Source organism: Taudactylus pleione, unplaced genomic scaffold (genome assembly GCF_031769625.1).
Source record: "Taudactylus pleione unplaced genomic scaffold, aTauple2 ptg000021l, whole genome shotgun sequence".
NCBI lineage: Eukaryota > Metazoa > Chordata > Amphibia > Anura > Myobatrachidae > Taudactylus > Taudactylus pleione.
The window spans coordinates 16,661,025-16,684,194 of NW_028284423.1; the positions used below are offsets into that span (position 1 = coordinate 16,661,025).

The 23,170-nt window shown below is 31.1% G+C and overlaps 13 non-coding genes across 13 annotated transcripts; all 13 read left to right on the forward strand.

The window, feature by feature from the left end:
* Positions 1-571: 571 nt before the first annotated feature.
* Positions 572-643, forward strand: TRNAC-GCA (transfer RNA cysteine (anticodon GCA)). Its single transcript has one exon. It is a non-coding gene; the product is annotated as a tRNA-Cys (tRNA).
* A 1,687-nt stretch (positions 644-2,330) lies between these two features.
* Positions 2,331-2,402, forward strand: TRNAC-GCA (transfer RNA cysteine (anticodon GCA)). The gene has a single exon. It is a non-coding gene; the product is annotated as a tRNA-Cys (tRNA).
* A 1,688-nt stretch (positions 2,403-4,090) lies between these two features.
* Positions 4,091-4,162, forward strand: TRNAC-GCA (transfer RNA cysteine (anticodon GCA)). The gene has a single exon. It is a non-coding gene; the product is annotated as a tRNA-Cys (tRNA).
* Positions 4,163-5,487: 1,325 nt separating this feature from the next.
* Positions 5,488-5,559, forward strand: TRNAC-GCA (transfer RNA cysteine (anticodon GCA)). The gene has a single exon. It is a non-coding gene; the product is annotated as a tRNA-Cys (tRNA).
* A 2,050-nt stretch (positions 5,560-7,609) lies between these two features.
* On the forward strand, positions 7,610-7,681 carry TRNAC-GCA (transfer RNA cysteine (anticodon GCA)). Its single transcript has one exon. It is a non-coding gene; the product is annotated as a tRNA-Cys (tRNA).
* Positions 7,682-9,006: 1,325 nt separating this feature from the next.
* Positions 9,007-9,078, forward strand: TRNAC-GCA (transfer RNA cysteine (anticodon GCA)). Its single transcript has one exon. It is a non-coding gene; the product is annotated as a tRNA-Cys (tRNA).
* A 1,688-nt stretch (positions 9,079-10,766) lies between these two features.
* TRNAC-GCA (transfer RNA cysteine (anticodon GCA)) lies at positions 10,767-10,838 on the forward strand. Its single transcript has one exon. It is a non-coding gene; the product is annotated as a tRNA-Cys (tRNA).
* A 2,052-nt stretch (positions 10,839-12,890) lies between these two features.
* Positions 12,891-12,962, forward strand: TRNAC-GCA (transfer RNA cysteine (anticodon GCA)). Its single transcript has one exon. It is a non-coding gene; the product is annotated as a tRNA-Cys (tRNA).
* A 1,325-nt stretch (positions 12,963-14,287) lies between these two features.
* Positions 14,288-14,359, forward strand: TRNAC-GCA (transfer RNA cysteine (anticodon GCA)). Its single transcript has one exon. It is a non-coding gene; the product is annotated as a tRNA-Cys (tRNA).
* Positions 14,360-16,047: 1,688 nt separating this feature from the next.
* On the forward strand, positions 16,048-16,119 carry TRNAC-GCA (transfer RNA cysteine (anticodon GCA)). The gene has a single exon. It is a non-coding gene; the product is annotated as a tRNA-Cys (tRNA).
* Positions 16,120-17,444: 1,325 nt separating this feature from the next.
* TRNAC-GCA (transfer RNA cysteine (anticodon GCA)) lies at positions 17,445-17,562 on the forward strand. The gene is made up of 2 exons: positions 17,445-17,480; positions 17,527-17,562. It is a non-coding gene; the product is annotated as a tRNA-Cys (tRNA).
* Positions 17,563-18,889: 1,327 nt separating this feature from the next.
* On the forward strand, positions 18,890-18,961 carry TRNAC-GCA (transfer RNA cysteine (anticodon GCA)). The gene has a single exon. It is a non-coding gene; the product is annotated as a tRNA-Cys (tRNA).
* A 3,064-nt stretch (positions 18,962-22,025) lies between these two features.
* Positions 22,026-22,097, forward strand: TRNAC-GCA (transfer RNA cysteine (anticodon GCA)). Its single transcript has one exon. It is a non-coding gene; the product is annotated as a tRNA-Cys (tRNA).
* Positions 22,098-23,170: the final 1,073 nt, after the last annotated feature.

A 23,170-nucleotide genomic window follows, 5' to 3' on the forward strand; every position in this document is an offset into this window, starting at 1 on the left:
GTATAATATAACTGAACATGAAACATGTGTACTTTAATACTCACCCTCTTTGATAATTAAATAAGGAATTATTAAGCAATTACATTGCAGTATTCTGGAACTGTTGTTGTAATTGGGGGTTAATCTCAGACTGATTTTGCAACTAGGCCATTCGAATTTATGCATCAAACATTAATTTTGAACATCTGAGCCCACAAGCCCAAAAATCAAAATGTCCTATTTTATTAGCAATAATATACTGTTGTCAGCTACTTTTTGAAATAATTTATATAGGTTTGTTACTAAGAATTTGTATTTTCTTAGTTCTATTTGGTCTCCCAAAATATAGTCACAATATGTCATGATGTCACTATAACTGACCAAATTGGAGCTTTAGATGATCAAAGTTCCCTTTAGAGCATGCTCACAGCTTACACCTATGTGAACTCTGCAATCAAGCCCAGATTAATAACTCCAAAGCATCACCATAAATATACATATTAATTTTTTATCCTATAAGACAACATATATAGTACAAACACCTATACTTTCAAACTGCAATGTGAATGTTTTTAAAATCTTGTATGCAATTGGGGGTATAGCTCAGTGGTAGAGCATTCGACTGCAGATCGAGAGGTCCCTGGTTCAAATCTGGGTGCCCCCTTTACCAAAATTTTAAAGTGTAAAGGTACTGATTCAATTTGCAGTTTATAGCTAGTTTGAAACTCAAGTACAGGAAAAGCTAACAGAAGTAAGAGCAAGAAAATAAAAAAAGTGAAAATTTAACATTATATACTTCCTGATAACACAGTTAGAGTGGTAAATTTGATTTTTTTTATAGAAATTTTTACAGAAATCTATAATTTAGAGAAGGCAAATATAAAGGACCTACCTAGTTTCCCTTATAAAAGTACTTTCTTTCAAAAAATGGTTAAAAATGAAGAAGTAGGAGAAGCCTTATTGCAATATCAGTCTGAGTTCAATCCCTAATCCCACCAACAGTTCCAGAACCTTGATTTAATTTCTGTCCTTTCTATAGTAATATATTTAGAATAGTATAATATAACTGAACATGAAACATGTGTACTTTAATGCTCACCCTCATTGATAATTAAATAAGGAAAAACATCACTTAAATAGTGCTACTTTAACATTATAAACTTCCTGATAGCACAGTTAGAGTGGCAGATTTCATTTTTTTGATAGAGATTTTTACAGAAATCTATAATTTATAGAAGGCAAATATAAAGGACCTACCTAGTTTCTCTTAAAAAAGTACTTTCTTTCCCAAATGGTTAAACTGAAGAAGTAGGAGAAGCCTTATTACAATAACAGTCTGAGTTCAATCCCTAATCCCACCAACAGTTCCAGAACCTCAATTTAATTTCTGTCCTTTCTATAGTAATATATTTAGAATAGTATAATATAACTGAACATGAAACATGTGTACTTTAATACTCACCCTCATTGATAATTAAATAAGGAAAAACATCACTTAAACAGTGATACTTTAACATTATAAACTTCCTGATAGCACAGTTAGAGTGGCAGATTTCATTTTTTTGATAGAGATTTTTACAGAAATCTATAATTTATAGAAGGCAAATATAAAGGACCTACCTAGTTTCTCTTAAAAAAGTACTTTCTTTCCCAAATGGTTAAACTGAAGAAGTAGGAGAAGCCTTATTACAATAACAGTCTGAGTTCAATCCCTAATCCCACCAACAGTTCCAGAACCTCAATTTAATTTCTGTCCTTTCTATAGTAATATATTTAGAATAGAATAATATAACTGCACATGAAACATGTGTACTTTAATACTCACCCTCTTTGATAATTAAATAAGGAATTATTAAGCAATTACATTGCAGTATTCTGGAACTGTTGTTGTAATTGGGGGTTGATCTCAGACTGATTTTTCAACTAGGCCATTCGAATTTATGCATCAAACATTAATTTTGAACATCTGAGCCCACAAGCCCAAAAATCAAAATGTCCTATTTTATTAGCAATAATATACTGTTGTCAGCTACTTTTTGAAATAATTTATATAGGTTTGTTACTAAGAATTTGTATTTTCTTAGTTCTGTTTGGTCTCCCAAAATATAGTCACAATATGTCATGATGTCACTATAACTGACCAAATTGGAGCTTTAGATGATCAAAGTTCCCTTTTGAGCATGCTCACAGCTTACACCTATGTGAACTCTGCAATCAAGCCCAGATTAATAACTCCAAGCATCACCATAAATATACATATTAATTTTTTATCCTATAAGACAACATATATAGTACAAACACCTATACTTTCAGACTGCAATGTGAATGTTTTTTAAATCTTGTATGCAATTGGGGGTATAGCTCAGTGGTAGAGCATTCGACTGCAGATCGAGAGGTCCCTGGTTTAAATCTGGGTGCCCCCTTTACCAAAATTTTAAAGTGTAAAGGTACTGATTCAATTTGCAGTTTATAGCTAGTTTGAAACTCAAGTACAGGAAAAGCTAACACAAGTAAGAGCAAGAAAATAAAAAAAGTGAAAATTTAACATTATATACTTCCTGATAACACAGTTAGAGTGGTAAATTTGATTTTTTTTATAGAAATTTTTACAGAAATCTATAATTTAGAGAAGGCAAATATAAAGGACCTACCTAGTTTCCCTTATAAAAGTACTTTCTTTCAAAAAATGGTTAAAAATGAAGAAGTAGGAGAAGCCTTATTGCAATATCAGTCTGAGTTCAATCCCTAATCCCACCAACAGTTCCAGAACCTTGATTTAATTTCTGTCCTTTCTATAGTAATATATTTAGAATAGTATAATATAACTGAACATGAAACATGTGTACTTTAATGCTCACCCTCATTGATAATTAAATAAGGAAAAACATCACTTAAATAGTGATACTTTAACATTATAAACTTCCTGATAGCACAGTTAGAGTGGCAGATTTCATTTTTTTGATAGAGATTTTTACAGAAATCTATAATTTATAGAAGGCAAATATAAAGGACCTACCTAGTTTCTCTTAAAAAAGTACTTTCTTTCCCAAATGGTTAAACTGAAGAAGTAGGAGAAGCCTTATTACAATAACAGTCTGAGTTCAATCCCTAATCCCACCAACAGTTCCAGAACCTCAATTTAATTTCTGTCCTTTCTATAGTAATATATTTAGAATAGTATAATATAACTGAACATGAAACATGTGTACTTTAATACTCACCCTCATTGATAATTAAATAAGGAAAAACATCACTTAAACAGTGATACTTTAACATTATAAACTTCCTGATAGCACAGTTAGAGTGGCAGATTTCATTTTTTTGATAGAGATTTTTACAGAAATCTATAATTTATAGAAGGCAAATATAAAGGACCTACCTAGTTTCTCTTAAAAAAGTACTTTCTTTCCCAAATGGTTAAACTGAAGAAGTAGGAGAAGCCTTATTACAATAACAGTCTGAGTTCAATCCCTAATCCCACCAACAGTTCCAGAACCTCAATTTAATTTCTGTCCTTTCTATAGTAATATATTTAGAATAGTATAATATAACTGAACATGAAACATGTGTACTTTAATACTCACCCTCTTTGATAATTAAATAAGGAATTATTAAGCAATTACATTGCAGTATTCTGGAACTGTTGTTGTAATTGGGGGTTAATCTCAGACTGATTTTGCAACTAGGCCATTCGAATTTATGCATCAAACATTAATTTTGAACATCTGAGCCCACAAGCCCAAAAATAAAAATGTCCTATTTTATTAGCAATAATATACTGTTGTCAGCTACTTTTTGAAATAATTTATATAGGTTTGTTACTAAGAATTTGTATTTTCTTAGTTCTATTTGGTCTCCCAAAATATAGTCACAATATGTCATGATGTCACTATAACTGACCAAATTGGAGCTTTAGATGATCAAAGTTCCCTTTTGAGCATGCTCACAGCTTACACCTATGTGAACTCTGCAATCAAGCCCAGATTAATAACTCCAAAGCATCACCATAAATATACATATTAATTTTTTATCCTATAAGACAACATATATAGTACAAACACCTATACTTTCAGACTGCAATGTGAATGTTTTTAAAATCTTGTATGCAATTGGGGGTATAGCTCAGTGGTAGAGCATTCGACTGCAGATCGAGAGGTCCCTGGTTCAAATCTGGGTGCCCCCTTTACCAAAATTTTAAAGTGTAAAGGTACTGATTCAATTTGCAGTTTATAGCTAGTTTGAAACTCAAGTACAGGAAAAGCTAACACAAGTAAGAGCAAGAAAACAAAAAAAGTGAAAATTTAACATTATATACTTCCTGATAACACAGTTAGAGTGGTAAATTTCATTTTTTTTATAGAAATTTTTACAGAAATCTATAATTTAGAGAAGGCAAATATAAAGGACCTACCTAGTTTCCCTTATAAAAGTACTTTCTTTCAAAAAATGGTTAAAAATGAAGAAGTAGGAGAAGCCTTATTGCAATATCAGTCTGAGTTCAATCCCTAATCCCACCAACAGTTCCAGAACCTTGATTTAATTTCTGTCCTTTCTATAGTAATATATTTAGAATAGTATAATATAACTGAACATGAAACATGTGTACTTTAATACTCACCCTCATTGATAATTAAATATGGAAAAACATCACTTAAATAGTGATACTTTAACATTATAAACTTCCTGATAGCACAGTTAGAGTGGCAGATTTCATTTTTTTGATAGAGATTTTTACAGAAATCTATAATTTATAGAAGGCAAATATAAAGGACCTACCTAGTTTCTCTTAAAAAAGTACTTTCTTTCCCAAATGGTTAAACTGAAGAAGTAGGAGAAGCCTTATTACAATAACAGTCTGAGTTCAATCCCTAATCCCACCAACAGTTCCAGAACCTCAATTTAATTTCTGTCCTTTCTATAGTAATATATTTAGAATAGTATAATATAACTGAACATGAAACATGTGTACTTTAATACTCACCCTCTTTGATAATTAAATAAGGAATTATTAAGCAATTACATTGCAGTATTCTGGAACTGTTGTTGTAATTGGGGGTTAATCTCAGACTGATTTTGCAACTAGGCCATTCGAATTTATGCATCAAACATTAATTTTGAACATCTGAGCCCACAAGCCCAAAAATCAAAATGTCCTATTTTATTAGCAATAATATACTGTTGTCAGCTACTTTTTGAAATAATTTATATAGGTTTGTTACTAAGAATTTCTATTTTCTTAGTTCTGTTTGGTCTCCCAAAATATAGTCACAATATGTCATGATGTCACTATAACTGACCAAATTGGAGCTTTAGATGATCAAAGTTCCCTTTTGAGCATGCTCACAGCTTACACCTATGTGAACTCTGCAATCAAGCCCAGATTAATAACTCCAAAGCATCACCATAAATATACATATTAATTTTTTATCCTATAAGACAACATATATAGTACAAACACCTATACTTTCAGACTGCAATGTGAATGTTTTTAAAATCTTGTATGCAATTGGGGGTATAGCTCAGTGGTAGAGCATTTGACTGCAGATTGAGAGGTCCCTGGTTCAAATCTGGGTGCCCCCTTTACCAAAATTTTAAAGTGTAAAGGTACTGATTCAATTTGCAGTTTATAGCTAGTTTGAAACTCAAGTACAGGAAAAGCTAACACAAGTAAGAGCAAGAAAACAAAAAAAGTGAAAATTTAACATTATATACTTCCTGATAACACAGTTAGAGTGGTAAATTTCATTTTTTTTATAGAAATTTTTACAGAAATCTATAATTTAGAGAAGGCAAATATAAAGGACCTACCTAGTTTCCCTTATAAAAGTACTTTCTTTCAAAAAATGGTTAAAAATGAAGAAGTAGGAGAAGCCTTATTGCAATATCAGTCTGAGTTCAATCCCTAATCCCACCAACAGTTCCAGAACCTTGATTTAATTTCTGTCCTTTCTATAGTAATATATTTAGAATAGTATAATATAACTGAACATGAGACATGTGTACTTAATACTCACCCTCATTGATAATTAAATATGGAAAAACATCACTTAAATAGTGATACTTTAACATTATAAACTTCCTGATAGCACAGTTAGAGTGGCAGATTTCATTTTTTTGATAGAGATTTTTACAGAAATCTATAATTTATAGAAGGCAAATATAAAGGACCTACCTAGTTTCTCTTAAAAAAGTACTTTCTTTCCCAAATGGTTAAACTGAAGAAGTAGGAGAAGCCTTATTACAATAACAGTCTGAGTTCAATCCCTAATCCCACCAACAGTTACAGAACCTCAATTTAATTTCTGTCCTTTCTATAGTAATATATTTAGAATAGTATAATATAACTGAACATGAAACATGTGTACTTTAATACTCACCCTCATTGATAATTAAATATGGAAAAACATCACTTAAATAGTGATACTTTAACATTATAAACTTCCTGATAGCACAGTTAGAGTGGCAGATTTCATTTTTTTGATAGAGATTTTTACAGAAATCTATAATTTATAGAAGGCAAATATAAAGGACCTACCTAGTTTCTCTTAAAAAAGTACTTTCTTTCCCAAATGGTTAAACTGAAGAAGTAGGAGAAGCCTTATTACAATAACAGTCTGAGTTCAATCCCTAATCCCACCAACAGTTACAGAACCTCAATTTAATTTCTGTCCTTTCTATAGTAATATATTTAGAATAGTATAATATAACTGAACATGAAACATGTGTACTTTAATACTCACCCTCATTGATAATTAAATAAGGAAAAACATCACTTAAATAGTGATACTTTAACATTATAAACTTCCTGATAGCACAGTTAGAGTGGCAGATTTCATTTTTTTGATAGAGATTTTTACAGAAATCTATAATTTATAGAAGGCAAATATAAAGGACCTACCTAGTTTCTCTTAAAAAAGTACTTTCTTTCCCAAATGGTTAAACTGAAGAAGTAGGAGAAGCCTTATTACAATAACAGTCTGAGTTCAATCCCTAATCCCACCAACAGTTCCAGAACCTCAATTTAATTTCTGTCCTTTCTATAGTAATATATTTAGAATAGTATAATATAACTGAACATGAAACATGTGTACTTTAATACTCACCCTCTTTGATAATTAAATAAGGAATTATTAAGCAATTACATTGCAGTATTCTGGAACTGTTGTTGTAATTGGGGGTTGATCTCAGACTGATTTTGCAACTAGGCCATTCGAATTTATGCATCAAACATTAATTTTGAACATCTGAGCCCACAAGCCCAAAAATCAAAATGTCCTATTTTATTAGCAATAATATACTGTTGTCAGCTACTTTTTGAAATAATTTATATAGGTTTGTTACTAAGAATTTGTATTTTCTTAGTTCTGTTTGGTCTCCCAAAATATAGTCACAATATGTCATGATGTCACTATAACTGACCAAATTGGAGCTTTAGATGATCAAAGTTCCCTTTTGAGCATGCTCACAGCTTACACCTATGTGAACTCTGCAATCAAGCCCAGATTAATAACTCCAAAGCATCACCATAAATATACATATTAATTTTTTATCCTACAAGACAACATATATAGTACAAACACCTATACTTTCAGACTGCAATGTGAATGTTTTTTAAATCTTGTATGCAATTGGGGGTATAGCTCAGTGGTAGAGCATTCGACTGCAGATCGAGAGGTCCCTGGTTCAAATCTGGGTGCCCCCTTTACCAAAATTTTAAAGTGTAAAGGTACTGATTCAATTTGCAGTTTATAGCTAGTTTGAAACTCAAGTACAGGAAAAGCTAACACAAGTAAGAGCAAGAAAACAAAAAAAGTGAAAATTTAACATTATATACTTCCTGATAACACAGTTAGAGTGGTAAATTTCATTTTTTTTATAGAAATTTTTACAGAAATCTATAATTTAGAGAAGGCAAATATAAAGGACCTACCTAGTTTCCCTTATAAAAGTACTTTCTTTCAAAAAATGGTTAAAAATGAAGAAGTAGGAGAAGCCTTATTGCAATATCAGTCTGAGTTCAATCCCTAATCCCACCAACAGTTCCAGAACCTTGATTTAATATCTGTCCTTTCTATAGTAATATATTTAGAATAGTATAATATAACTGAACATGAAACATGTGTACTTTAATACTCACCCTCATTGATAATTAAATAAGGAAAAACATCACTTAAATAGTGATACTTTAACATTATAAACTTTGTGATAGCACAGTCAGAGTGGCAGATTTCATTTTTTTGATAGAGATTTTTACAGAAATCTATAATTTATAGAAGGCAAATATAAAGGACCTACCTAGTTTCTCTTAAAAAAGTACTTTCTTTCCCAAATGGTTAAACTGAAGAAGTAGGAGAAGCCTTATTACAATAACAGTCTGAGTTCAATCCCTAATCCCACCAACAGTTCCAGAACCTCAATTTAATTTCTGTCCTTTCTATAGTAATATATTTAGAATAGAATAATATAACTGCACATGAAACATGTGTACTTTAATACTCACCCTCTTTGATAATTAAATAAGGAATTATTAAGCAATTACATTGCAGTATTCTGGAACTGTTGTTGTAATTGGGGGTTGATCTCAGACTGATTTTTCAACTAGGCCATTCGAATTTATGCATCAAACATTAATTTTGAACATCTGAGCCCACAAGCCCAAAAATCAAAATGTCCTATTTTATTAGCAATAATATACTGTTGTCAGCTACTTTTTGAAATAATTTATATAGGTTTGTTACTAAGAATTTGTATTTTCTTAGTTCTGTTTGGTCTCCCAAAATATAGTCACAATATGTCATGATGTCACTATAACTGACCAAATTGGAGCTTTAGATGATCAAAGTTCCCTTTTGAGCATGCTCACAGCTTACACCTATGTGAACTCTGCAATCAAGCCCAGATTAATAACTCTAAAGCATTACCATAAATATACATATTAATTTTTTATCCTATAAGACAACATATATAGTACAAACACCTATACTTTCAGACTGCAATGTGAATGTTTTTTAAATCTTGTATGCAATTGGGGGTATAGCTCAGTGGTAGAGCATTCGACTGCAGATCGAGAGGTCCCTGGTTCAAATCTGGGTGCCCCCTTTACCAAAATTTTAAAGTGTAAAGGTACTGATTCAATTTGCAGTTTATAGCTAGTTTGAAACTTAAGTACAGGAAAAGCTAACACAAGTAAGAGCAAGAAAACAAAAAAAGTGAAACTTTAACATTATATCCTTCCTGATAACACAGTTGGAGTGGTAAATTTCATTATTTTTATAGAAATTTTTACAGAAATCTATAATTTAGAGAAGGCAAATATAAAGGACCTACCTAGTTTCTCTTATAAAAGTACTTTCTTTCAAAAAAGGGTTAAAAATGAAGAAGTAGGAGAAGCCTTATTGCAATATCAGTCTGAGTTCAATCCCTAATCCCACCAACAGTTCCAGAACCTTGATTTAATTTCTGTCCTTTCTATAGTAATATATTTAGAATAGTATAATATAACTGAACATGAAACATGTGTACTTTAATACTCACCCTCATTGATAATTAAATAAGGAAAAACATCACTTAAATAGTGCTACTTTAACATTATAAACTTCCTGATAGCACAGTTAGAGTGGCAGATTTCATTTTTTTGATAGAGATTTTTACAGAAATCTATAATTTATAGAAGGCAAATATAAAGGACCTACCTAGTTTCTCTTAAAAAAGTACTTTCTTTCCCAAATGGTTAAACTGAAGAAGTAGGAGAAGCCTTATTACAATAACAGTCTGAGTTCAATCCCTAATCCCACCAACAGTTCCAGAACCTCAATTTAATTTCTGTCCTTTCTATAGTAATATATTTAGAATAGTATAATATAACTGAACATGAAACATGTGTACTTTAATACTCACCCTCATTGATAATTAAATAAGGAAAAACATCACTTAAATAGTGATACTTTAACATTATAAACTTCCTGATAGCACAGTTAGAGTGGCAGATTTCATTTTTTTTATAGAGATTTTTACAGAAATCTATAATTTATAGAAGGCAAATATAAAGGCCCTACCTAGTTTCTCTTAAAAAAGTACTTTCTTTCCCAAATGGTTAAACTGAAGAAGTAGGAGAAGCCTTATTACAATAACAGTCTGAGTTCAATCCCTAATCCCACCAACAGTTCCAGAACCTCAATTTAATTTCTGTCCTTTCTATAGTAATATATTTAGAATAGTATAATATAACTGAACATGAAACATGTGTACTTTAATACTCACCCTCTTTGATAATTAAATAAGGAATTATTAAGCAATTACATTGCAGTATTCTGGAACTGTTGTTGTTATTGGGGGTTGATCTCAGACTGATTTTGCAACTAGGCCATTCAAATTTTTGCATCAAACCTCAATTTTGAACATCTGAGCCCACAAGCCCAAAAATCAAAATGTCCTATATTATTAGCAATAATATACTGTTGTCAGCTACTTTTTGAAATAATTTATATAGGTTTGTTACTAAGAATTTGTATTTTCTTAGTTCTATTTGGTCTCCCAAAATATAGTCACAATATGTCATGATGTCACTATAACTGACCAAATTGGAGCTTTAGATGATCAAAGTTCCCTTTTGAGCATGCTCACAGCTTACACCTATGTGAACTCTGCAATCAAGCCCAGATTAATAACTCCAAAGCATCACCATAAATATACATATTAATTTTTTATCCTATAAGACAACATATATAGTACAAACACCTATACTTTCAGACTGCAATGTGAATGTTTTTAAAATCTTGTATGCAATTGGGGGTATAGCTCAGTGGTAGAGCATTCGACTGCAGATCGAGAGGTCCCTGGTTCAAATCTGGGTGCCCCCTTTACCAAAATTTTAAAGTGTAAAGTTACTGATTCAATTTGCAGTTTATAGCTAGTTTGAAACTCAAGTACAGGAAAAGCTAACACAAGTAAGAGCAAGAAAACAAAAAAAGTGAAAATTTAACATTATATACTTCCTGATAACACAGTTAGAGTGGTAAATTTCATTTTTTTTATAGAAATTTTTACAGAAATCTATAATTTAGAGAAGGCAAATATAAAGGACCTACCTAGTTTCCCTTATAAAAGTACTTTCTTTCAAAAAATGGTTAAAAATGAAGAAGTAGGAGAAGCCTTATTGCAATATCAGTCTGAGTTCAATCCCTAATCCCACCAACAGTTCCAGAACCTTGATTTAATTTCTGTCCTTTCTATAGTAATATATTTAGAATAGTATAATATAACTGAACATGAAACATGTGTACTTTAATACTCACCCTCATTGATAATTAAATAAGGAAAAACATCACTTAAATAGTGATACTTTAACATTATAAACTTTGTGATAGCACAGTCAGAGTGGCAGATTTCATTTTTTTGATAGAGATTTTTACAGAAATCTATAATTTATAGAAGGCAAATATAAAGGACCTACCTAGTTTCCCTTATAAAAGTACTTTCTTTCAAAAAATGGTTAAAAATGAAGAAGTAGGAGAAGCCTTATTGCAATATCAGTCTGAGTTCAATCCCTAATCCCACCAACAGTTCCAGAACCTTGATTTAATTTCTGTCCTTTCTATAGTAATATATTTAGAATAGTATAATATAACTGAACATGAGACATGTGTACTTAATACTCACCCTCATTGATAATTAAATATGGAAAAACATCACTTAAATAGTGATACTTTAACATTATAAACTTCCTGATAGCACAGTTAGAGTGGCAGATTTCATTTTTTTGATAGAGATTTTTACAGAAATCTATAATTTATAGAAGGCAAATATAAAGGACCTACCTAGTTTCTCTTAAAAAAGTACTTTCTTTCCCAAATGGTTAAACTGAAGAAGTAGGAGAAGCCTTATTACAATAACAGTCTGAGTTCAATCCCTAATCCCACCAACAGTTCCAGAACCTCAATTTAATTTCTGTCCTTTCTATAGTAATATATTTAGAATAGTATAATATAACTGAACATGAAACATGTGTACTTTAATACTCACCCTCATTGATAATTAAATAAGGAAAAACATCACTTAAATAGTGATACTTTAACATTATAAACTTCCTGATAGCACAGTTAGAGTGGCAGATTTCATTTTTTTGATAGAGATTTTTACAGAAATCTATAATTTATAGAAGGCAAATATAAAGGACCTACCTAGTTTCTCTTAAAAAAGTACTTTCTTTCCCAAATGGTTAAACTGAAGAAGTAGGAGAAGCCTTATTACAATAACAGTCTGAGTTCAATCCCTAATCCCACCAACAGTTCCAGAACCTCAATTTAATTTCTGTCCTTTCTATAGTAATATATTTAGAATAGTATAATATAACTGAACATGAAACATGTGTACTTTAATACTCACCCTCTTTGATAATTAAATAAGGAATTATTAAGCAATTACATTGCAGTATTCTGGAACTGTTGTTGTAATTGGGGGTTGATCTCAGACTGATTTTGCAACTAGGCCATTCGAATTTATGCATCAAACATTAATTTTGAACATCTGAGCCCACAAGCCCAAAAATCAAAATGTCCTATTTTATTAGCAATAATATACTGTTGTCAGCTACTTTTTGAAATAATTTATATAGGTTTGTTACTAAGAATTTGTATTTTCTTAGTTCTGTTTGGTCTCCCAAAATATAGTCACAATATGTCATGATGTCACTATAACTGACCAAATTGGAGCTTTAGATGATCAAAGTTCCCTTTTGAGCATGCTCACAGCTTACACCTATGTGAACTCTGCAATCAAGCCCAGATTAATAACTCCAAAGCATCACCATAAATATACATATTAATTTTTTATCCTACAAGACAACATATATAGTACAAACACCTATACTTTCAGACTGCAATGTGAATGTTTTTTAAATCTTGTATGCAATTGGGGGTATAGCTCAGTGGTAGAGCATTCGACTGCAGATCGAGAGGTCCCTGGTTCAAATCTGGGTGCCCCCTTTACCAAAATTTTAAAGTGTAAAGGTACTGATTCAATTTGCAGTTTATAGCTAGTTTGAAACTCAAGTACAGGAAAAGCTAACACAAGTAAGAGCAAGAAAACAAAAAAAGTGAAAATTTAACATTATATACTTCCTGATAACACAGTTAGAGTGGTAAATTTCATTTTTTTTATAGAAATTTTTACAGAAATCTATAATTTAGAGAAGGCAAATATAAAGGACCTACCTAGTTTCCCTTATAAAAGTACTTTCTTTCAAAAAATGGTTAAAAATGAAGAAGTAGGAGAAGCCTTATTGCAATATCAGTCTGAGTTCAATCCCTAATCCCACCAACAGTTCCAGAACCTTGATTTAATATCTGTCCTTTCTATAGTAATATATTTAGAATAGTATAATATAACTGAACATGAAACATGTGTACTTTAATACTCACCCTCATTGATAATTAAATAAGGAAAAACATCACTTAAATAGTGATACTTTAACATTATAAACTTTGTGATAGCACAGTCAGAGTGGCAGATTTCATTTTTTTGATAGAGATTTTTACAGAAATCTATAATTTATAGAAGGCAAATATAAAGGACCTACCTAGTTTCTCTTAAAAAAGTACTTTCTTTCCCAAATGGTTAAACTGAAGAAGTAGGAGAAGCCTTATTACAATAACAGTCTGAGTTCAATCCCTAATCCCACCAACAGTTCCAGAACCTCAATTTAATTTCTGTCCTTTCTATAGTAATATATTTAGAATAGAATAATATAACTGCACATGAAACATGTGTACTTTAATACTCACCCTCTTTGATAATTAAATAAGGAATTATTAAGCAATTACATTGCAGTATTCTGGAACTGTTGTTGTAATTGGGGGTTGATCTCAGACTGATTTTTCAACTAGGCCATTCGAATTTATGCATCAAACATTAATTTTGAACATCTGAGCCCACAAGCCCAAAAATCAAAATGTCCTATTTTATTAGCAATAATATACTGTTGTCAGCTACTTTTTGAAATAATTTATATAGGTTTGTTACTAAGAATTTGTATTTTCTTAGTTCTGTTTGGTCTCCCAAAATATAGTCACAATATGTCATGATGTCACTATAACTGACCAAATTGGAGCTTTAGATGATCAAAGTTCCCTTTTGAGCATGCTCACAGCTTACACCTATGTGAACTCTGCAATCAAGCCCAGATTAATAACTCTAAAGCATTACCATAAATATACATATTAATTTTTTATCCTATAAGACAACATATATAGTACAAACACCTATACTTTCAGACTGCAATGTGAATGTTTTTTAAATCTTGTATGCAATTGGGGGTATAGCTCAGTGGTAGAGCATTCGACTGCAGATCGAGAGGTCCCTGGTTCAAATCTGGGTGCCCCCTTTACCAAAATTTTAAAGTGTAAAGGTACTGATTCAATTTGCAGTTTATAGCTAGTTTGAAACTTAAGTACAGGAAAAGCTAACACAAGTAAGAGCAAGAAAACAAAAAAAGTGAAACTTTAACATTATATACTTCCTGATAACACAGTTGGAGTGGTAAATTTCATTTTTTTTATAGAAATTTTTACAGAAATCTATAATTTAGAGAAGGCAAATATAAAGGACCTACCTAGTTTCTCTTATAAAAGTACTTTCTTTCAAAAAAGGGTTAAAAATGAAGAAGTAGGAGAAGCCTTATTGCAATATCAGTCTGAGTTCAATCCCTAATCCCACCAACAGTTCCAGAACCTTGATTTAATTTCTGTCCTTTCTATAGTAATATATTTAGAATAGTATAATATAACTGAACATGAAACATGTGTACTTTAATACTCACCCTCATTGATAATTAAATAAGGAAAAACATCACTTAAATAGTGCTACTTTAACATTATAAACTTCCTGATAGCACAGTTAGAGTGGCAGATTTCATTTTTTTGATAGAGATTTTTACAGAAATCTATAATTTATAGAAGGCAAATATAAAGGACCTACCTAGTTTCTCTTAAAAAAGTACTTTCTTTCCCAAATGGTTAAACTGAAGAAGTAGGAGAAGCCTTATTACAATAACAGTCTGAGTTCAATCCCTAATCCCACCAACAGTTCCAGAACCTCAATTTAATTTCTGTCCTTTCTATAGTAATATATTTAGAATAGTATAATATAACTGAACATGAAACATGTGTACTTTAATACTCACCCTCATTGATAATTAAATAAGGAAAAACATCACTTAAATAGTGATACTTTAACATTATAAACTTCCTGATAGCACAGTTAGAGTGGCAGATTTCATTTTTTTTATAGAGATTTTTACAGAAATCTATAATTTATAGAAGGCAAATATAAAGGCCCTACCTAGTTTCTCTTAAAAAAGTACTTTCTTTCCCAAATGGTTAAACTGAAGAAGTAGGAGAAGCCTTATTACAATAACAGTCTGAGTTCAATCCCTAATCCCACCAACAGTTCCAGAACCTCAATTTAATTTCTGTCCTTTCTATAGTAATATATTTAGAATAGTATAATATAACTGAACATGAAACATGTGTACTTTAATACTCACCCTCTTTGATAATTAAATAAGGAATTATTAAGCAATTACATTGCAGTATTCTGGAACTGTTGTTGTAATTGGGGGTTGATCTCAGACTGATTTTGCAACTAGGCCATTCAAATTTTTGCATCAAACCTCAATTTTGAACATCTGAGCCCACAAGCCCAAAAATCAAAATGTCCTATATTATTAGCAATAATATACTGTTGTCAGCTACTTTTTGAAATAATTTATATAGGTTTGTTACTAAGAATTTGTATTTTCTTAGTTCTATTTGGTCTCCCAAAATATAGTCACAATATGTCATGATGTCACTATAACTGACCAAATTGGAGCTTTAGATGATCAAAGTTCCCTTTTGAGCATGCTCACAGCTTACACCTATGTGAACTCTGCAATCAAGCCCAGATTAATAACTCCAAAGCATCACCATAAATATACATATTAATTTTTTATCCTATAAGACAACATATATAGTACAAACACCTATACTTTCAGACTGCAATGTGAATGTTTTTAAAATCTTGTATGCAATTGGGGGTATAGCTCAGTGGTAGAGCATTCGACTGCAGATCGAGAGGTCCCTGGTTCAAATCTGGGTGCCCCCTTTACCAAAATTTTAAAGTGTAAAGTTACTGATTCAATTTGCAGTTTATAGCTAGTTTGAAACTCAAGTACAGGAAAAGCTAACACAAGTAAGAGCAAGAAAACAAAAAAAGTGAAAATTTAACATTATATACTTCCTGATAACACAGTTAGAGTGGTAAATTTCATTTTTTTTATAGAAATTTTTACAGAAATCTATAATTTAGAGAAGGCAAATATAAAGGACCTACCTAGTTTCCCTTATAAAAGTACTTTCTTTCAAAAAATGGTTAAAAATGAAGAAGTAGGAGAAGCCTTATTGCAATATCAGTCTGAGTTCAATCCCTAATCCCACCAACAGTTCCAGAACCTTGATTTAATTTCTGTCCTTTCTATAGTAATATATTTAGAATAGTATAATATAACTGAACATGAAACATGTGTACTTTAATACTCACCCTCATTGATAATTAAATAAGGAAAAACATCACTTAAATAGTGATACTTTAACATTATAAACTTTGTGATAGCACAGTCAGAGTGGCAGATTTCATTTTTTTGATAGAGATTTTTACAGAAATCTATAATTTATAGAAGGCAAATATAAAGGACCTACCTAGTTTCTCTTAAAAAAGTACTTTCTTTCCCAAATGGTTAAACTGAAGAAGTAGGAGAAGCCTTATTACAATAACAGTCTGAGTTCAATCCCTAATCCCACCAACAGTTCCAGAACCTCAATTTAATTTCTGTCCTTTCTATAGTAATATATTTAGAATAGTATAATATAACTGAACATGAAACATGTGTACTTTAATACTCACCCTCTTTGATAATTAAATAAGGAATTATTAAGCAATTACATTGCAGTATTCTGGAACTGTTGTTGTAATTGGGGGTTGATCTCAGACTGATTTTGCAACTAGGCCATTCGAATTTATGCATCAAACATTAATTTTGAACATCTGAGCCCACAAGCCCAAAAATCAAAATGTCCTATTTTATTAGCAATAATATACTGTTGTCAGCTACTTTTTGAAATAATTTATATAGGTTTGTTACTAAGAATTTGTATTTTCTTAGTTCTGTTTGGTCTCCCAAAATATAGTCACAATATGTCATGATGTCACTATAACTGACCAAATTGGAGCTTTAGATGATCAAAGTTCCCTTTTGAGCATGCTCACAGCTTACACCTATGTGAACTCTGCAATCAAGCCCAGATTAATAACTCCAAAGCATCACCATAAATATACATATTAATTTTTTATCCTACAAGACAACATATATAGTACAAACACCTATACTTTCAGACTGCAATGTGAATGTTTTTTTAATCTTGTATGCAATTGGGGGTATAGCTCAGTGGTAGAGCATTCGACTGCAGATCGAGAGGTCCCTGGTTCGACTGCAGGGTCGACATTCGACTGCAGATCGAGAGGTCCCTGGTTCAAATCTGGGTGCCCCCTTTACCAAAATTTTAAAGTGTAAAGGTACTGATTCAATTTGCAGTTTATAGCTAGTTTGAAACTCAAGTACAGGAAAAGCTAACACAAGTAAGAGCAAGAAAACAAAAAAAGTGAAAATTTAACATTATATACTTCCTGATAACACAGTTAGAGTGGTAAATTTCATTTTTTTTATAGAAATTTTTACAGAAATCTATAATTTAGAGAAGGCAAATATAAAGGACCTACCTAGTTTCCCTTATAAAAGTACTTTCTTTCAAAAAATGGTTAAAAATGAAGAAGTAGGAGAAGCCTTATTGCAATATCAGTCTGAGTTCAATCCCTAATCCCACCAACAGTTCCAGAACCTTGATTTAATTTCTGTCCTTTCTATAGTAATATATTTAGAATAGTATAATATAACTGAACATGAAACATGTGTACTTTAATACTCACCCTCATTGATAATTAAATAAGGAAAAACATCACTTAAATAGTGATACTTTAACATTATAAACTTTGTGATAGCACAGTCAGAGTGGCAGATTTCATTTTTTTGATAGAGATTTTTACAGAAATCTATAATTTATAGAAGGCAAATATAAAGGACCTACCTAGTTTCTCTTAAAAAAGTACTTTCTTTCCCAAATGGTTAAACTGAAGAAGTAGGAGAAGCCTTATTACAATAACAGTCTGAGTTCAATCCCTAATCCCACCAACAGTTCCAGAACCTCAATTTAATTTCTGTCCTTTCTATAGTAATATATTTAGAATAGAATAATATAACTGAACATGAAACATGTGTACTTTAATACTCACCCTCTTTGATAATTAAATAAGGAATTATTAAGCAATTACATTGCAGTATTCTGGAACTGTTGTTGTAATTGGGGGTTGATCTCAGACTGATTTTTCAACTAGGCCATTCGAATTTATGCATCAAACATTAATTTTGAACATCTGAGCCCACAAGCCCAAAAATCAAAATGTCCTATTTTATTAGCAATAATATACTGTTGTCAGCTACTTTTTTAAGTAATTTATATAGGTTTGTTACTAAGAATTTGTATTTTCTTAGTTCTGTTTGGTCTCCCAAAATATAAAGTCACAATATGTCCTGATGTCACTATAACTGACCAAATTGGAGCTTTAGATGATCAAAGTTCCCTTTTGAGCATGCTCACAGCTTACACCTATGTTAACTCTGCAATCAAGCCCAGATTAATAACTCCAAAGCATCACCATAAATATACATATTAATTTTTTATCCTATATGACAACATATATAGTACAAACACCTATACTTTCAGACTGCAATGTGAATGTTTTTAAAATCTTGTACGCAATTGGCAGTATAGCTCAGTGGTAGAGCATTCGACTGCAGATCGAGAGGTCCCTGGTTCAAATCCAGGTGCCCCCTTTACCAAAATTTTAAAGTGTAAAGGTACTGATTCAATTTGCAGTTTATAGCTAGTTTGAAACTTAAGTACAGGAAAAGCTAACACAAGTAAGAGCAAGAAAACAAAAAAAGTGAAACTTTAACATTATATACTTCCTGATAACACAGTTGGAGTGGTAAATTTCATTTTTTTTATATAAATTTTTACAGAAATCTATAATTTAGAGAAGGCAAATATAAAGGACCTACCTAGTTTCTCTTATAAAAGTACTTTCTTTCAAAAAATGGTTAAAAATGAAGAAGTAGGAGAAGCCTTATTGCAATATCAGTCTGAGTTCAATCCCTAATCCCACCAACAGTTCCAGAACCTTGATTTAATTTCTGTCCTTTCTATAGTAATATATTTAGAATAGTATAATATAACTGAACATGAAACATGTGTACTTTAATACTCACCCTCATTGATAATTAAATATGGAAAAACATCACTTAAATAGTGATACTTTAACATTATAAACTTCCTGATAGCAGAGTTAGAGTGGCAGATTTCATTTTTTTGATAGAGATTTTTACAGAAATCTATAATTTATAGAAGGCAAATATAAAGGACCTACCTAGTTTCTCTTAAAAAAGTACTTTCTTTCCCAAATGGTTAAACTGAAGAAGTAGGAGAAGCCTTATTACAATAACAGTCTGAGTTCAATCCCTAATCCCACCAACAGTTCCAGAACCTCAATTTAATTTCTGTCCTTTCTATAGTAATATATTTAGAATAGTATAATATAACTGAACATGAAACATGTGTACTTTAATACTCACCCTCATTGATAATTAAATAAGGAAAAACATCACTTTAATAGTGATACTTTAACATTATAAACTTCCTGATAGCACAGTTAGAGTGGCAGATTTAATTTTTTTTATAGAGATTTTTACAGAAATCTATAATTTATAGAAGGCAAATATAAAGGACCTACCTAGTTTCTCTTAAAAAAGTACTTTCTTTCCCAAATGGTTAAACTGAAGAAGTAGGAGAAGCCTTATTACAATAACAGTCTGAGTTCAATCCCTAATCCCACCAACAGTTCCAGAACCTCAATTTAATTTCTGTCCTTTCTATAGTAATATATTTAGAATAGTATAATATAACTGAACATGAAACATGTGTACTTTAATGCTCACCCTCTTTGATAATTAAATAAGGAATTATTAAGCAATTACATTGCAGTATTCTGGAACTGTTGTTGTAATTGGGGGTTGATCTCAGACTGATTTTGCAACTAGGCCATTCGAATTTATGCATCAAACATTAATTTTGAACATCTGAGCCCACAAGCCCAAAAATCAAAATGTCCTATTTTATTAGCAATAATATACTGTTGTCAGCTACTTTTTGAAATAATTTATATAGGTTTGTTACTAAGAATTTGTATTTTCTTAGTTCTGTTTGGTCTCCCAAAATATAGTCACAATATGTCATGATGTCACTATAACTGACCAAATTGGAGCTTTAGATGATCAAAGTTCCCTTTTGAGCATGCTCACAGCTTACACCTATGTGAACTCTGCAATCAAGCCCAGATTAATAACTCCAAAGCATCACCATAAATATACATATTAATTTTTTATCCTACAAGACAACATATATAGTACAAACACCTATACTTTCAGACTGCAATGTGAATGTTTTTTTAATCTTGTATGCAATTGGGGGTATAGCTCAGTGGTAGAGCATTCGACTGCAGATCGAGAGGTCCCTGGTACCAAAATTTTAAAGTGTAAAGGTACTGATTCAATTTGCAGTTTATAGCTAGTTTGAAACTCAAGTACAGGAAAAGCTAACACAAGTAAGAGCAAGAAAACAAAAAAAGTGAAAATTTAACATTATATACTTCCTGATAACACAGTTAGAGTGGTAAATTTCATTTTTTTTATAGAAATTTTTACAGAAATCTATAATTTAGAGAAGGCAAATATAAAGGACCTACCTAGTTTCCCTTATAAAAGTACTTTCTTTCAAAAAATGGTTAAAAATGAAGAAGTAGGAGAAGCCTTATTGCAATATCAGTCTGAGTTCAATCCCTAATCCCACCAACAGTTCCAGAACCTTGATTTAATTTCTGTCCTTTCTATAGTAATATATTTAGAATAGTATAATATAACTGAACATGAAACATGTGTACTTTAATACTCACCCTCATTGATAATTAAATAAGGAAAAACATCACTTAAATAGTGATACTTTAACATTATAAACTTTGTGATAGCACAGTCAGAGTGGCAGATTTCATTTTTTTGATAGAGATTTTTACAGAAATCTATAATTTATAGAAGGCAAATATAAAGGACCTACCTAGTTTCTCTTAAAAAAGTACTTTCTTTCCCAAATGGTTAAACTGAAGAAGTAGGAGAAGCCTTATTACAATAACAGTCTGAGTTCAATCCCTAATCCCACCAACAGTTCCAGAACCTCAATTTAATTTCTGTCCTTTCTATAGTAATATATTTAGAATAGAATAATATAACTGCACATGAAACATGTGTACTTTAATACTCACCCTCTTTGATAATTAAATAAGGAATTATTAAGCAATTACATTGCAGTATTCTGGAACTGTTGTTGTAATTGGGGGTTGATCTCAGACTGATTTTTCAACTAGGCCATTCGAATTTATGCATCAAACATTAATTTTGAACATCTGAGCCCACAAGCCCAAAAATCAAAATGTCCTATTTTATGAGCAATAATATACTGTTGTCAGCTACTTTTTGAAATAATTTATATAGGTTTGTTACTAAGAATTTGTATTTTCTTAGTTCTGTTTGGTCTCCCAAAATATAGTCACAATATGTCATGATGTCACTATAACTGACCAAATTGGAGCTTTAGATGATCAAAGTTCCCTTTTGAGCATGCTCACAGCTTACACCTATGTGAACTCTGCAATCAAGCCCAGATTAATAACTCCAAAGCATCACCATAAATATACATATTAATTTTTTATCCTATAAGACAACATATATAGTACAAACACCTATACTTTCAGACTGCAATGTGAATGTTTTTTAAATCTTGTATGCAATTGGGGGTATAGCTCAGTGGTAGAGCATTTGACTGCAGATCGAGAGGTCCCTGGTTCAAATCTGGGTGCCCCTTTTACCAAAATTTTAAAGTGTAAAGGTACTGATTCAATTTGCAGTTTATAGCTAGTTTGAAACTCAAGTACAGGAAAAGGTAACACAAGTAAGAGCAAGAAAACAAAAAAAGTGAAAATTTAACATTATATACTTCCTGATAACACGGTTAGAGTGGTAAATTTCATTTTTTTAATAGAAATTTTTACAGAAATCTATAATTTAGAGAAGGCAAATATAAAGGACCTACCTAGTTTCCCTTATAAAAGTACTTTCTTTCAAAAAATGGTTAAAAATGAAGAAGTAGGAGAAGCCTTATTGCAATATCAGTCTGAGTTCAATCCCTAATCCCACCAACAGTTCCAGAACCTCAATTTAATTTCTGTCCTTTCTATAGTAATATATTTAGAATAGTATAATATAACTGAACATGAAACATGTGTACTTTAATACTCACCCTCATTGATAATTAAATAAGGAAAAACATCACTTAAATAGTGATACTTTAACATTATAAACTTCCTGATAGCACAGTTAGAGTGGCAGATTTCATTTTTTTGATAGAGATTTTTACAGAAATCTATAATTTATAGAAGGCAAATATAAAGGACCTACCTAGTTTCTCTTAAAAAAGTACTTTCTTTCCCAAATGGTTAAACTGAAGAAGTAGGAGAAGCCTTATTACAATAGCAGTCTGAGTTCAATCCCTAATCACACCAACAGTTCCAGAACCTCAATTTAATTTCTGTCCTTTCTATAGTAATATATTTAGAATAGTATAATATAACTGAACATGAAACATGTGTACTTTAATACTCACCCTCTTTGATAATTAAATAAGGAATTATTAAGCAATTACATTGCAGTATTCTGGAACTGTTGTTGTAATTGGGGGTTGATCTCAGACTGATTTTTCAACTAGGCCATTCGAATTTATGCATCAAACATTAATTTTGAACATCTGAGCCCACAAGCCCAAAAATCAAAATGTCCTATTTTATTAGCAATAATATACTGTTGTCAGCTACTTTTTGAAATAATTTATATAGGTTTGTTACTAAGAATTTGTATTTTCTTAGTTCTGTTTGGTCTCCC